General features: G+C 32.5%; 1 protein-coding gene across 2 annotated transcripts in view; it reads right to left on the minus strand.

The window, feature by feature from the left end:
• LOC119615934 (protein suppressor 2 of zeste) overlaps positions 1–14,851 on the minus strand; it is an 84,964-nt gene that overhangs the window by 13,771 nt on the left and 56,342 nt on the right. Inside the window, exon 1 of one of the 2 annotated variants that reach the window (XM_037971988.1) lies at positions 937–1,227. The exons of the other annotated variant lie outside the window; for it this stretch is intronic. The gene's annotated coding sequence lies outside the window, so the exon portion shown is untranslated. Of the gene's footprint in view, positions 1–936; positions 1,228–14,851 lie in introns of those variants that run through there. 2 annotated transcript variants of the gene reach the window in all.

Below are 14,851 nucleotides of genomic sequence, written 5' to 3' on the forward strand. Positions count from 1 at the left end.
GACTTTCACATAATACATATAAAGATATCTTCGCCCTATTATAACGTCTCAAATATGTCTAAAAACGCGGATTTCGAAAATCTTCACATTGATGGAGAAATTCTGAGGTCAGATTCGAACACAATCCTTTAGAAGTTTATTTTGGTGTCTGGATTTCGATTCTGTTTAAATTTTGTTGGCCTGTGTTATCAAGATCATCGAATTTCTCTTTAAATTGTTTCCACACCAGAAAGTTTGTGTAGAATTTATATACTTCTCTTTATAACTGTTAATCCAAACCAAAACACCGGTTACTAGATGTTATACCAGCAACTCTATGGATCTGGCAACCTTAACAGTTTTTAAAGTTTAAATTCCAATACGATTTGACAAGCTACAAACGAAATAGTCCAACACTAATACACAGACAAAAACACTTATGTCACGTGTCTCTGTAATACGAGTACAAATCTTCTAACTCGACTCTCACTTGAAACCGAAGAAAAATAAGAAGAAGAAGAAGAAGGCGAAAACACAAAACAAAAACAACCACCCTAAACCTCCATTGTAAACAAGGCGAAAAACACTAATAATACTCTCGCAATAGAAAAATAAATAAAATTAAATGAAAAAAATTTTAAAAATAAAGTGAAATTTTTGTTAATTTTACTGCTCTCTTTCCAATGTTTTTGTTGTTTTCATGAACAAAATAACCACAAACAAATGTATAGCAAAAAGAACACTTTAAAAAAATTTGTTAATTTTTCAACAATATTGAAATGAATTTCGTTTTAAATTTCATTGTGAAGAAAAACAAGATTAATAGAATTTAAAAATAGAAATTTCTAATTAAAGCTTTAAATTTATTTTTGTTTAACATTTTAAGCCATTACCGGCTTTTGGCTAAAACAAAACTTGAACGTGGTGGGTATGTGAGGGCTTTTGATAAATACTAACTTTTTGATTTATTGATTTTTAACAAAATTCCATACTTTATTGTTGTTTGTTTTATAATTTTTTTATCAAAGCTTTTGTTTTTTATGTGTGTTGTTGCATTTATTATAAATTTGCTTTACTTTTTATTTTAATTTTTGCTCACTTCACTCTTTTTTTTTGGTATAGAAAAAAAAGTACGCAAAAAAATCGATCGGAGAACCACTATACAAAATCGAAACAAAAAAAACTGAGATTTTTGTCAAGTGGCAAAACAACCGAACGTTTTAATAACCGACCGTCAACCGCACATTAGCAGCTCTAGCAAAAGACTAACGGACAATTTGTGCTTTTTCGCCAGTTTGCCTCAATTCTTATTAGACTGACTCTCTCTCTGTTGCTTACGATTTTATTTTGTTTGTTTCATTTGCTCATCACCATTTAGGGGTCTCACCTTCTCTGTCTTTCATATTTCGTTGGATATTTGGTCTCTTGCTAAGAGCGAAATGTCGACAAAATCAAACATGCACACTGCGAAGCACACACACTCACGCTCGCAAACATACACAACGAAACACAACGAGTAAACGAACACACAAGTAATAATAAAAGTGGTGCCTCCCGCCATATCTTAAGCTACTAAGCCTACCCCTTGACATAAATCTACAGTATGATTGGCTGTTTACACACATGCCTTTAACAATCGTGTGTCGACGAAGTCGTAACGAATCGACACGAAATCATTAAGTGTTTTTATTCTTGTTGTTGTTGTTCTTCAACTTCTTCAGCAGGGTGTTGTCTGTCAGTCGTCATTTCGTTCGCATACAGTTTTGTGTGTGCGAGTGTGTGTGAGTATTTGTTTAGCAGTAAAAACGAAGTTGCGTGCATGTTTGTTGTTGTTGTCGTTTGTTTTGTTTTCTTCTTGTTGAAAACAGAGAGAGAGGTGTGGTTGATGTTTGTTCTACTGAAACAAAATGTTCATACGTACTGTTGGCGTTGTTGGAATTTTTTTCTGTATTGTTTTGGTTTTAATGCCCGTTTATTGTTGTTTATCATTAAATGGGCCTTTGGAAAACTACTTTACGTCCGTCTGTGCCTTGTAATAGCAGCCCCTTTTTTAGTGTGGCGTTTTAAATTTTTAATAACATACTGAATGAAAAGAGTTTGTTTCTATTTGCTTCCAACTAAATGAGAAACTAACATACACACTCTTCGTCTCTTTACACTTGGTCAACGAACTTCTAGATTGCTCTCTATATTACACTTTCTCTCCCTCTCTCTTTTGAATTTATTATTTTGTAAAGATTGCTTTTTTCGTAGTGTTTTTTTGTGTGTGTATATTGAAATTCATCGGACGCCTTTTCTGAATTTGCATTTTGTATAACGCAAATAAATGTTGTACGTCTGTTGTCTGGTATTGGCCTTGGCGTTAATTAAAAATATCAATTTTTATTGCTAATGTTGTTGTTGTTGTTTTTTTTTAATATTTTCTTCAAAGCTTGTATGCCTAGTTGTTTGGCTGGCTGGCTGGCTGACAAGCAGACTGCTTAGCTTTTTTGTAGCTCGTGCCAAAGCATACACTTCATATACAAACATGTTTACTTGTCGACTTATTATAGTTTTGATTAATGGATGGATGAATGAATAAATGGTCGAATGAATAAATGGTCGAATGAATAGCTGAGTGTCCAACTAAGCTGATTCATTTAAATATCAGTTCAACACAAATGACTTCTGTTACAAGTCTGTCCAAATGTCTATCTATCGTGCATTATAATTATTTTTTTGCCAGACTTGTTCCATTGGAGACATTAATTGAAAAGGTGCGGTTGTGGTTTAAATTATGCATTATTACTGCTGTTTGTTGTTGTTGTTTATTGTTTCTTTTAATTTCAAAAACTTGTCTCTAAAACAAAATGTATTGAATCGAAATTGTGATTTGAATATTAATATAAACATAAATACGATTTTTGCACAGCACGTGGACACTTCACAGTATGAGTTTAAGCCAAATATGCACATCTTAATGACAGCGTAATATTGTATCTAATAACTTGACTTGCTAGAAAATTAGTCATTTGTTAACGAGCGAGTTTGTTTTTAAGCCATAAAAGGTTGAGTAGCGTAAGGCTATTGGCTATTAATCTATTGCAAACCTTTACGGGAATTATATTAATTATAATTTATATATATAATTATAAATTTATATATATATAAATATATAATTTATAATTTTATAATTTTGTGATAGTAACATTTTTAAGCGTTTTTGCGTTATTTATCTTAGATGAGACAGTATATTAGTAAGAGCATATTTGTTAAAAATACTTTAGTCAGGATGACAGGTAGATTTCCATTTTTTCTCATGTCGTTACCTTCATTTGTCAACATTAGAAGAATTTCACAGGAAAGAATAATAAATGGCAAGATAAAGAATCTAAACATTCTTTACTAAATTATTTTCTTTAAATTCGCTTAATATTATTTAGTATATTTAAAATTTACGGGGGTGTTGAAAAACATGAGCGGGCATATTCAATGTATACAATACTTCATAAGTCATGCGCACTATACTGCAGTTCATTGATCCGTTGCGAGAAGCTTTCTTTTTTTAGTAAGATTCGTGGCATTAGAATTTCTTTTGAGTTTGATATACAGTTTTCTATTGGATCTATTGGAGAAAAACTGCTTATAACACTAGAAACACGTAATATCCTTTTCACTTTGCCGAATATCTAACATTGACTGAAATTCTCTTTTTGAGATCTATGACTGAACCCGAACACTAAGTTGGATACAACATTATCACATTATTTTAATTTTCTTTATATTCTTCCTTGTAGAGACTAGTTGGGTACATAGGCACTTGAAATATTATACAGTTTTTCTATTGCAATCTCAATATATTTTCTTCATAGTAAGGCGAAGGATTACGTCCCAATTAGTCTGTCATCTTTCCTATTGAAGACATTAAAGAGGATTTTGGACGATTACATAAGAACTTGTATGACGAACATGGTTTTTCCATGGATCAACATGCCAATATTAAAGTAAAATCGGTAGAAACCGCACTTCTTAGACTAACATTAATAATAGAGAAATCTCTTGTACAAGGAGAATATCCACTATCATGTTTCCTTGATATATCAGGCACTTATCAAGTCAGAAGCACAACATCAAGACAGTAGCAATTGAGAAGCACTTAATAATACTAGCAGCAATAAAGCTTGGATCATAAACGTACTAAAACATATTCAAGACGTTATGAATGAGGTACTCCTCAAGGTGGAGTTCATTCACCTACGTTATGGATTTTCGTTCTAAACGAGATATTAATATATCTTAAATGACGTGGTGTTGGGACAATGGGAAATAATGTTGTATTTCCAGACATACTCTGAGGTAATGGAATTGACCCTTAGTTACCAAACAAATAGGACTAAATGTGGACTTGATATCAATCCTCAGAAAACAGTGATGATGCTTTTTACAAGGAAAATAATACCTGTTTTGAACTGTCCGAAAATAAAAGGTGAAACTTTGCTTTATCAAAGCAAGCCAAATTTCTAGGAGTAGTTTTTTGGTTATAAACTTAAATAGATTAACCGAAAATACCTACGGTACGATATACTCATGTCAAAACCATATTGGAAAAACATGGGGTCTTTAACTACGTCTTATATATTGGATTTACAAAGCCATAGTCAGACTGATTCTGACATATGCTGATGTTGTTTAGTGGCCTATAATGAACACACGCACACAGGATCCACTTCATCTACACATTAAGGAAGACCTAACCAGAATGAACAACTAATGATACAGGGCACTCTTCACTAATAAGAGACTTTAATTATAATGATAATAATACAGACTATCAAGCTTCCCACATGTGTTGGTATAAAGAGATTATCTCAATCATTCCACCTAGTTATAACTGGCAGTATGGTATTGAGGTATATACAGAAAGTTCCAGAAAATAAAATCTACACGATACTGGAGGAATTGACACCGGCACCGTATTTCTCTGAGGGCTCAGCTGTTGGTCCTGTGAATACGCACATACTTTGGGGTACTTCTTTAAACCTAAACATATTATCTTGAGATAAATTTACCTGAGCGCGACCAGTATTATTTTTATTATACTACAACTCTTTGCGAACTAATACTAATTCTCAGCTATAAATTTTTTACAATTTATACGAAAATAATTTAAGAATTTTCTAAAATTAATCCAACTTGAAGAAAAAAGGAAATATATATTATACGTTTCCATGTACAAAATAATGATTATATTTTATATGTATGAGTATATCAAAAACTGACTTCGCTTAGAAGATTAGGTTAGATTTATCGGAGGATGTACATACCAACATCAAATCCGAAGAAAAACACCTAGTCAACTATCTAGCAACAACAAGAACCTTATCTAGTATTCACAGAATGTATAATCTCCCGATGTTCGGAAACTCGATTTCCTGAACATACATAATTCTTAAGAATTATCCAATTAGTGTTCGTGAGTGATGTTATATCCTGAGTAATATCACTTCGAAGATATTTGTATAAAATTTCGGCGAAAGTCTGACAATGACAAAGAAAGTTCTCCAAAGTATCACTCTACATGTTCTAAATTCGTCTGAAGCCGAATGTTCAATTTTGTATAGTGTTCCCGTAATTCTGTGTGACCATGATTTACAAGCTAAGACTAGCTAGGAATACAATACCATGAGATACGGTTTTCAGTTCTCGTCTACCAAATATAATTTATAAACTAAAACTAGCTAGGAATGAGATAAATTGTTCGGTTCTCGTCGACTTACTATGACTTAGATTAGATCGTTAGTTAGTCGTTTATAACAAATTGAGGGCAAATACGACTACGGATGCTATCTGGTTAGATACATTTATTCCGCCCACTTTAATAACTAATTATGAAAATACGCCATAAATTCATTAGTTCTCAATCGACTATGGCTATGATAGGTAGAAAGTACAATTTAGCGAGAGCTTCGGCTCTCGGTACGCTAACGACTAATTTTGAAGTCATAAGACAATGGATGCAATTCGACTTATTAGTTTAGGGTAGCTACGATCTACAATTCGGCAAGACAAAGTTTTGTCTCTCACTCGATTAACCATTGGTTTCGGCTACACTATTGCTATGAAGTAAAAATTGGACTTCGTCTAGTCATATATATTATACGAGAACAAAGTACATCGGTCCTTCGATTCGTCTTGCATGTTTTCTTTGATCTCTAATAGTAAAATTCACATAAATTATAATTGAAAATATAAACAGTGCTAAGAGGATAGATTGATTGAAATTTGATAACTATAAAAAAGATAGTCGAACAACTACATGTATTTTTGAAACTGAATAGAAGTTAATATTCATAACGAGGTCACTCTTATAATCTTTTAAAATTAACGCCATATAATATTCTAATATCAACTTTTCATATATATTATTTCTGTAATACCTATATAGGGCGGTAACAAAACTCTTCCAATCGTCTACCCAATCATACGCCTTATCTCACTCCAACTATAACCTGAAGATCTAACTTCATAGTCGAGCTGTCTTCTCCATGTATGGGCAGGTCTACCAATACGATAGCCATTGTGGTAATGTCATCTGATGGTTTTCTGAGTTTGTCAGAATGGAAATTTGTTGGGTGGTGTACCAGAGATCAGTGTTCCTTAATCTTTCGGGCCAAAATATGCGCAGGATTTTACGGAGGCAACTATTCACAAAAACCTGAATACTATTGGCGTCCATCTGCTCAGTATTCCACGATTCACAACCATAAAGTAATATGGACTTCACGTTGGAGTTGAAAATTCTATGTTTTGTATTAGTATATAGTTGGGAGGATCGCCACACTCGACTTAACATGCCAAATGCTTGCCTTGTCTTGTATAGGCGCACTTTATGTCCTGGGATGAACCACCGGTTGTCGTAATCGTGCAACCTAGATATACAAAGAAGGTTACATATTCTATTGGCTGATTTGATCACTCTTTCGGACATTTCTTTGACTATTCTAATTTTATCCTGCATATCAGAGTGTCTGTGTGCTAAGAGAAAAATATCGTTCGCGTAGTCGAGGTCCTCCAAACGTCCCTGTAAGCCCCAGCTTATGCCTTGATTGACGTTTGTGGCATTCAGCATAATAGAGTCGAGGACAATGTTTAATGGGGGAGGCGATAATACACAACCCTGTCTTACGTCCTTCTTAACAGCAATTCTGTCTCCCAATTTATTCCCATGTAGCTCTGGGCAAAATGCGTTGGTATAGAGTTTTGCAATAAGCGATATTATTTTAACGTAACGGTGGCCAAACTGCTGCAATACTTTTCATAATGAGAATAAAACTTTTTAAAAAATACACACTCGAATTTATTTAATTCCTTTCAATATACAATAAGAAAGAACAAATTAAATTCGCATTTACTGAAGCAGGCCCGTAATAAGACTTAAATGAATTAAATGAATATATGAACAAATATTTGTACTTGTGGGAGTATTTAAAAAACGTTTATTTCACAAATTCCACATATACATTCTAAAATTTATGTTTAAAACAATATCAGTCCTTGAACAAAATTTCTTTACCCTCCCTTTAAAGTTTTCGCCTTTTTTAGCAAATAATTTCATTTGCAATGTGGAATTTAAAATTAAGTGGCTGTTAAAAGAATTTGCACACCAACGAAAATAAAAAAAAACACAAAAAAAGTTTTTGAAAAATTTATTGCCATTTTTCAAGGGACCCCTCCTTAAAACGCGCATAACAGCCAGACAAATGAAACAACCAACAAACGAGCAACAAAAAAATACTTAGTCAATCGTCGCTTTCCGTTTATTCCATTCATTGTATATCGTTCAGTCATTTTGCTAATGAGGGTGAGTCGTGTTGTTGTTGTTGCCGTCTTTGGACTTTGTTTCGAGCCATAGAGGAGAATGGCGTCAACAAAAAATGCCTTCAATTTAACTTTATTATTATTCAATTATCCCTTAACGCGCTTTTTTATAAAATTTTCCGTGTTTTTATTTAAACTTTTTTGGCGAATTAATGTTCAAGTGCCCTTAATGAAACAATTTAAAATTTCAGTTTTTAGAAAAAAATACTTAAAGCAAAAATTTATTGGTGCTGTTGTAAGTTGTTTTTCATTTAAAATTTATTCGCCAACAGTTGTTTTGCTTTTCAAACTAATTAGATTTTCATTTTGTAGATTGTTGCACAAGTTTGTAGATGATATTGCTGTTGGTGTTGGTGTTGGTATGTTGCTTTGTGTGTTACTTGCTCTGATTAATGGTGTGACGATGAGGAATATTGTCGGTAATTTATGCGCTTTAATTTTTGTTTGCTTGAATGTGTCTGAGTGTGAAAAGCAACAAGATACAAACAAATAAAATTAAATTAAAATAATTAATACTATTCGTTTTTCTTTTAATAAATTGTAAATTAACATATTTACATCGTGTTTCTTTCTTTCTTTTTTGCTTTTGTTTCTTTAATTGAAATTTATACAATGAGAGAAATTTTAGTTTCTCTTTAAGTTGGATTTTCAAATAAGAAATATTTCAAAAGTTTTATATAAGAAACAAATAAATTTGGCAAAATATTTGTTCTGTAATTAGAGTAATCGAGTTTCTTTAATTTATCTCATAATAGATCAAACATTTCCTCAAAACAATTACAACTTTTTATAGATAGTAATATAATCTAGGTCCTTGTAAGATTCTAATACAATTTAGCTATGTCCATCCATCTTTCCACATACATAAGTTCTCTATAGATAAGATTTTGTCGTAATGGAAATGACCAATATATGTACATACATATGTCCAAGATTTGAACTAACATCTATACAAACGGCCTCCTTGGATACTGTATAAACATTCCACAGTGGTATAGAAAATATAAATGGGGAAAACAAAATTATGTATATCTGTAAGTTCCAAACGGATTTAATGGAAATTACCATGCGTAAAGAGGAAGAAATTTAGACCTCATGGGCCTACCGGAGTCGCCGCTAGTTTTTTTGTCTTTATTAAATTATTAAGAACACAGTGGGCATCTAAATAGATGATAGAGATTTTTATATAAATACAAGTAAGAATGTATAGTTGGGCATATGAAATCCCATACCCGTGAGTTTTTTAAAAGATGGATTATTTTTAATAATAAAGCATATAAGTTGTTCTTTAACGTAATTTCCAAATATTTTAATAATTTCTTGACAAAAAAGTTGTTTTCTGAAAGAGGGGTTATATGGGGTCAAGAGTAAATAATATGAATTTTGGGTTTTATGTTTATATTAAAGTTATTTATACAGAATTTCATCGTGATGTTTGATGATTATAAGTGAATTATTGACCTTTGTATGGGGCCTTATTTATACTTATGTATGTAGAACTAAGTTTTGCCGATGTAGAGATACTAGAACATTTAACATAACTATAAGCTCAAAAGCCCTATTTGTGTGTAAGGTTGTTGTAGGTGAAATTATGGATCGATTTGAACCATTTTCCATAGACTTCGTCTTTGACCCTATAGAAGAGTATGTCCCAAATATTGTCAAGGATAGTCGGAGTAAGCCCTATTCGGGAGGTACGGTTGTATGAGGCCTAGGTGAAATAATGTATCGATTTCAACAATTTTCAATAGATTTCGTCTTTGAGCTAATAGAAGAGTATGTGTCAAATTTTATCATATTATCTGGAAAATTTCCGACCTTTAACATGCGCATAAGGTTTACATGGACAGACAGATGGACGGACATAGGCTCCCCACTCTAGTTCGAATCGCACCACAAAAAAGAAATATAATCTTTATGAGAATGTTTACATACTCAATGTATCTTAATTTTGGGACCTTTGGCCACGCCACTAAGAATTATCCGGAATATCCTTAAACACTTCTTATCTTCATGTTTTTTTTTCTGCTTCTCAATTTGTTGTAATTGTAATTGAATAAGCAGATTCAATAAATATATAGATAAAAACTCTATTTAAAAGTCATTGACTAAGTCCCGATTTGTGGTACTAGTGGAATTTTTACTACATATTTCCTTCTAAACTTCTCGTTAATCATTCGTACATCTTTGCGAACTTTCAGTATAATACTTAGTATGGATCATATTTGGGAACTGTTGCTTTAACGAATGAATTAAAACTTTTGGAGGCACGTCATTCAATAAAGAAGGGATGCAGTTTTTTGTTATTGCAGATCGACATACATATTTCATTATAGAAATCCAGTAGCGTATAATTGAAAAAATTTCTGCAGCACTCTACCTTAACACCCGATTCATCTTTGTATCTTAAAGTTAGAAGGTTTAACAGAATAAGGATTATTATAGAAAACGTTTTGGAATGTTAGTAAACATCATTAATTAGAAACCCGTCGGAGGAATTTTATAGTATTTTAAAGCTTTAAACGGTTAATATTTTAAGTAAATTTATAGTACATATCATGAATAAATTCACGAAAATATGAGAAGTAGTGGAAACCAACACTTTATGGCAAATCATAGATATGAGTTTTTTAAAGCTATAGGTATTATCCTTAAAATAAAATCTAAACTAAAACCTTTATTGTTTAGCCACAATTTTGCCAGCCCTTATAAAAGTTCTTTTAAATAAAACTTTTAAATTTCTTAAAAAAATCTCTTCAAATAAATTGAAAACTAATCTTTTCTTATTATTTAAAAGCACAAACAAAAAGAAATAAATAAAAAATAATAATATATGTTAAATACAAGATCCATTAAAAACTCATAGTCAGCATAAAAATTTTGTATAAAAAGAATCAACAACAAATAAAATGTAAAAGAAACCAACAACATAAAATTTTGCTTTTATTTTTATGTTCAAAACCATGTTCTTCAACTCCATCCATCAGCAAAATACAAAAACATAATAAAAAAAAAAACAAAGAAACTTCAAATACACTCGACTCGAGTTCATATATGAATAAAATAAAACGGGAGGGGTACAAAAGGGGGGGGATGTATAAAACTGGCAGTATTGAGACACATGTTTGGCTCCAAAGAACTTAAACCATTTTTTTTCTATACTTATTTCTAAACTTCTGTGTGTATGTGTGAAGGTAAATATGTGTGAGTTTGAGGAAAATATGAAATCCAACCACTGGCAAAACACAAAACTAGATGAACAAACCGAAGTTGAAAAAAAAATACACAAAAGCGCCAAGAGAAATATTTGAGATTGAAGCCACGAAAACAACAAACCATCAGACAATGAAATCGTACGAAGAACAAGACCCAGTGCATAACTTAAGCGACATTTTATTTATACAATTCCAGAGTAACTTTTAAATTTCCTATTGGGTTTGTTTTGCCTTATTTTGAGTTTAAGGTTTAACTACAACAAAAATATATTATGTATTAGGGGGGCTGTGAGAAAAGTTCTGAATGTTTGTTCACCTTTGGCAAAACTGATTAGTTTAAGAATTGGAACACAAATGTGAATTTTGTTGAGTTCGGTTTATAATTAAGCTAAGACCCTATGAAAATCCCTGTTCCGAAAATCAACTTGTACTTATATTTCGGGGTCCGTGAGAACATGTCCTACATATGCCATTGGGGCTATTCTTTACATAACACACCTTTGGATATTCTTATTAAAGATGAGGCCTGTAAATCGGCAATTCGCCTACCGGAAATCGCCAGCCTAAGAACAGGTGACCTGGAAAGTCATATAAGTATTTATATTCAAATTATTCATCAGCGACCCATATACCCGCGTCCATGATTGTGGGTCACCAACAATGGGTTTTGACTGTTCCTTCGAGTATGGTCCTAATTTCTAGAAAGCAATCTCCATAGGAAAATATCCCTCAATCTTTCAGGCGGAAATCTACGCCATCTTCATCTGTGCTAGAGAGTGCGTGAGGAGAAGGTTAAGGGGTCTGAGAACATTTACATAATGTTAGACTGCCAAGCAACACTCAAGGTCTTACTTTCGTATGAAGTTAGGTCGGGTGTTGTGATGGACTGTGTGTCCTTATTGAACGAACTGGGTAAACACGACAAATTAACAATATGTTGGGTACCCCGCCATGAAGGGCATTTTGGCAACGTACGGGCGGACTGCTTAGCAAATAGAGGCACTCATTGCCTACTATTCTTTGGTATACCTCAAGGTTACGCCAGACAAAGATGCGTATCGTGAGTCGAATCGACATTTGCGGACAGACAAAGCGCTTAATCGCGCTATCAAGAGGAAAATCCCAAAAGTTGTTATCGCTTAACAAAAATGATCTCAGAATACTAACGGGACTATTCACGCCACATCGAAGCTATGCAGATTTTGTGGCTGTCCAAAGGAAACCTCAGAACACATATTGTGTAAATGAAGAATCTTAGTTGCTGCAACACTAGCCTCGAAGGATATATTCAAACTCTCACCAAACAAACCGGATATTTTCATACGTGAATAAACCTGCGCAAAAGATCCAAAACAGGGTCGCAGTGCTGGGGCTCTCTCCAATCTAATCATATCTGTACTCATATTAATATCGAGATAATACCATGCAGCAAACATTCAAAGAAGGAGTAAATCATTGTAATATTTCGGAAAGTATCGGTCCAAAATGGACTATGTCCACAAATCATGTTTTGATAGAGTTTATATAAGATTCGGTTTAGACGAAATTAATACGCTTACTTTTTGAAATCTATTTTTCGTTTCGTACAAACGAGGCCGCCCTACTAAACATACTTAAACAAGTATAAAAGTATGCACACTGGGACGAGTTGAGAATTCTGGGGAAACTATAATTTTAAATTAATTTACAGAAGTTTTTACTTTCGTAGTCTTAACAATATTCTTGACCTTATACATAATAATTTTTTAAAGGTTTATTAAACATAATTTCATGAAAAAAAAAACATGAAAAGTTCCAAAAACCTTTGATAAAAGATACGGAATAAGATCCTAAATAACTCCAATTCAACTCTTAGAAAATATATTTTTGTCAGTTTTAAATATCAAAACAATTCCCATCAAATTATAGTTTATTTCACACCATTGTGCAGTGTTTCATTTAATGCATTGTCCCCTCTTTCGACTTCTCTTCGCCCGCCTAAACTTTAGCCACCCATTGTGCATTTTTCTACAGTAGCAGCAGTAACAGTAAAAAATGTGCATAATTTTTTTCCATATATTCTTTATTGGAAAAATAGTACCCTGTGCTGTTAACAGCGCATAAACCCCACTTCTCTACTGGGGAGTCTACACACACACAGATACTCTATCTATGTAGCTGTGTAAGTTCGTAAGTAGTACAAGTAGTCTGCTCTTCATTCGATAGATTACAAAGTTTGTAAAACGGGGGTCTTGGGGATGGGGAAGGTAATGCTGTGTTGTTCAACAAAGTTTGAGGACAAGTATTTGCAAGAGCAAAATTGTTGCCACAATTTTATGGCCAAAGAGAGGAAGAATAGAGTGATAAGTGTAGAGAAAGAGCAACAAAAGTTTATTTTTATATTACATTTTTTCTATTTAATATTCAGTTTAATTTAGTTTTATTTTTTTTCATTTTTTTCTCGTTTCTATTTGTTTAAAATATTGTTGCTGTTTTGCGAAAAAAATATACATACAACAACATTTTATACAAAAGTACGGAAATGAGAACAACAAAACAAAAAAAAAACACTTTTTTGTTTATGAAAACAGATTTCTTTCTATGCGTGGGTCAGCATTAAAAAATGTTTTATTTTTGTGAATAAAATAAACAATTTCAATCTTTAAACAAAAAATTATGAAATTGAAAAATTTACAAAATTTTTTTTAGGTAATTATTTTGAAATTTCGACGTGATTGTCACCAAATCCATATGTAAATAAAATAGATTTAAGTACTTCAGCAATTAAATTCTATTTATTATTAATTAAATATTAAATAAATCCAATATTCCACAAACTGATCTGAATTCAAAAATCATCCTTTTTAAAACTTTTTAAAATGTTTTCTCGTGTTCAATTTTATATTTATATTAATTCTTTTTGGATTTAAACTTATTTAAAACACATTTGTAAATATGTATAAATGACTTTTTAGTCGAAATCCTTAACAAACTGAAATCGTTTGAGCTTTGAAACTTAACATTTTAGAGCCGTTGCGGCACATGTACCTTATCATGGATGATAGTTAAATGAATATAATATAAAAAGAAAACTTCATCGGATGATTGAGATACATAGGCCCGTGTTCAGAAAGAAGAATTTAAAACAATATTTAAAATTTTGTAAGAAAACCACTAACAAAAACTGAGTAATTTTCATTCAAACTTTTAAAAATTGTTTTCTTTGCTCTTAGTCTCCTACGCGTAATCCCTTAAAATTTTGAACATCGCTACCAAAGTGGATTCGAAATAAGAAAGAAAGTGTTACAGTGTTTCACTCTTCTCATCGCATACTCTGCATTTGTAAGATTTTGCTCGTCCTTGTATTACAGCCGTTACTGTAGCACAGGTAAACGAGACTGGAGATATTATACAAGTCAGCAAACACACAAAACATTTTATTTTATTTTTGGAAAATTCATGCAACTCCGGGTAGAGGCAACTGTAAAACGTTTTTTAAATCATTTCCGCTAATTCCAGTCACCCTGGGGGCATGTAACCTTAATGAGGAAAAGAGGTTCTACCAATACCTCTAGTCTGCCGGGACTATAAACTGATGATGATGAAATGTTTCCTGGGCCTTTAGGAATGATTTGATATGGAGTCGAAACAAAGAACCACATAATCTGGTACCATGGGAACCGAAACCCCGGAGGTCAGAGTGTCGGACTTTGTCTTGTCCTAGTTATTGGAGAGATCCCTTTGGGGTACACGTGGTAGCTGTGGTTTAAACCCAAATTCGCGGATACAGAATGTCGGTTAAAAGACTGATGCACGGTAAA

Source organism: Lucilia sericata, unplaced genomic scaffold (genome assembly GCF_015586225.1).
Source record: "Lucilia sericata isolate MDLA Ls3-8-SP2 unplaced genomic scaffold, ASM1558622v1 Contig000048F_arrow, whole genome shotgun sequence".
Taxonomy (NCBI): Eukaryota; Metazoa; Arthropoda; class Insecta; order Diptera; family Calliphoridae; genus Lucilia; species Lucilia sericata.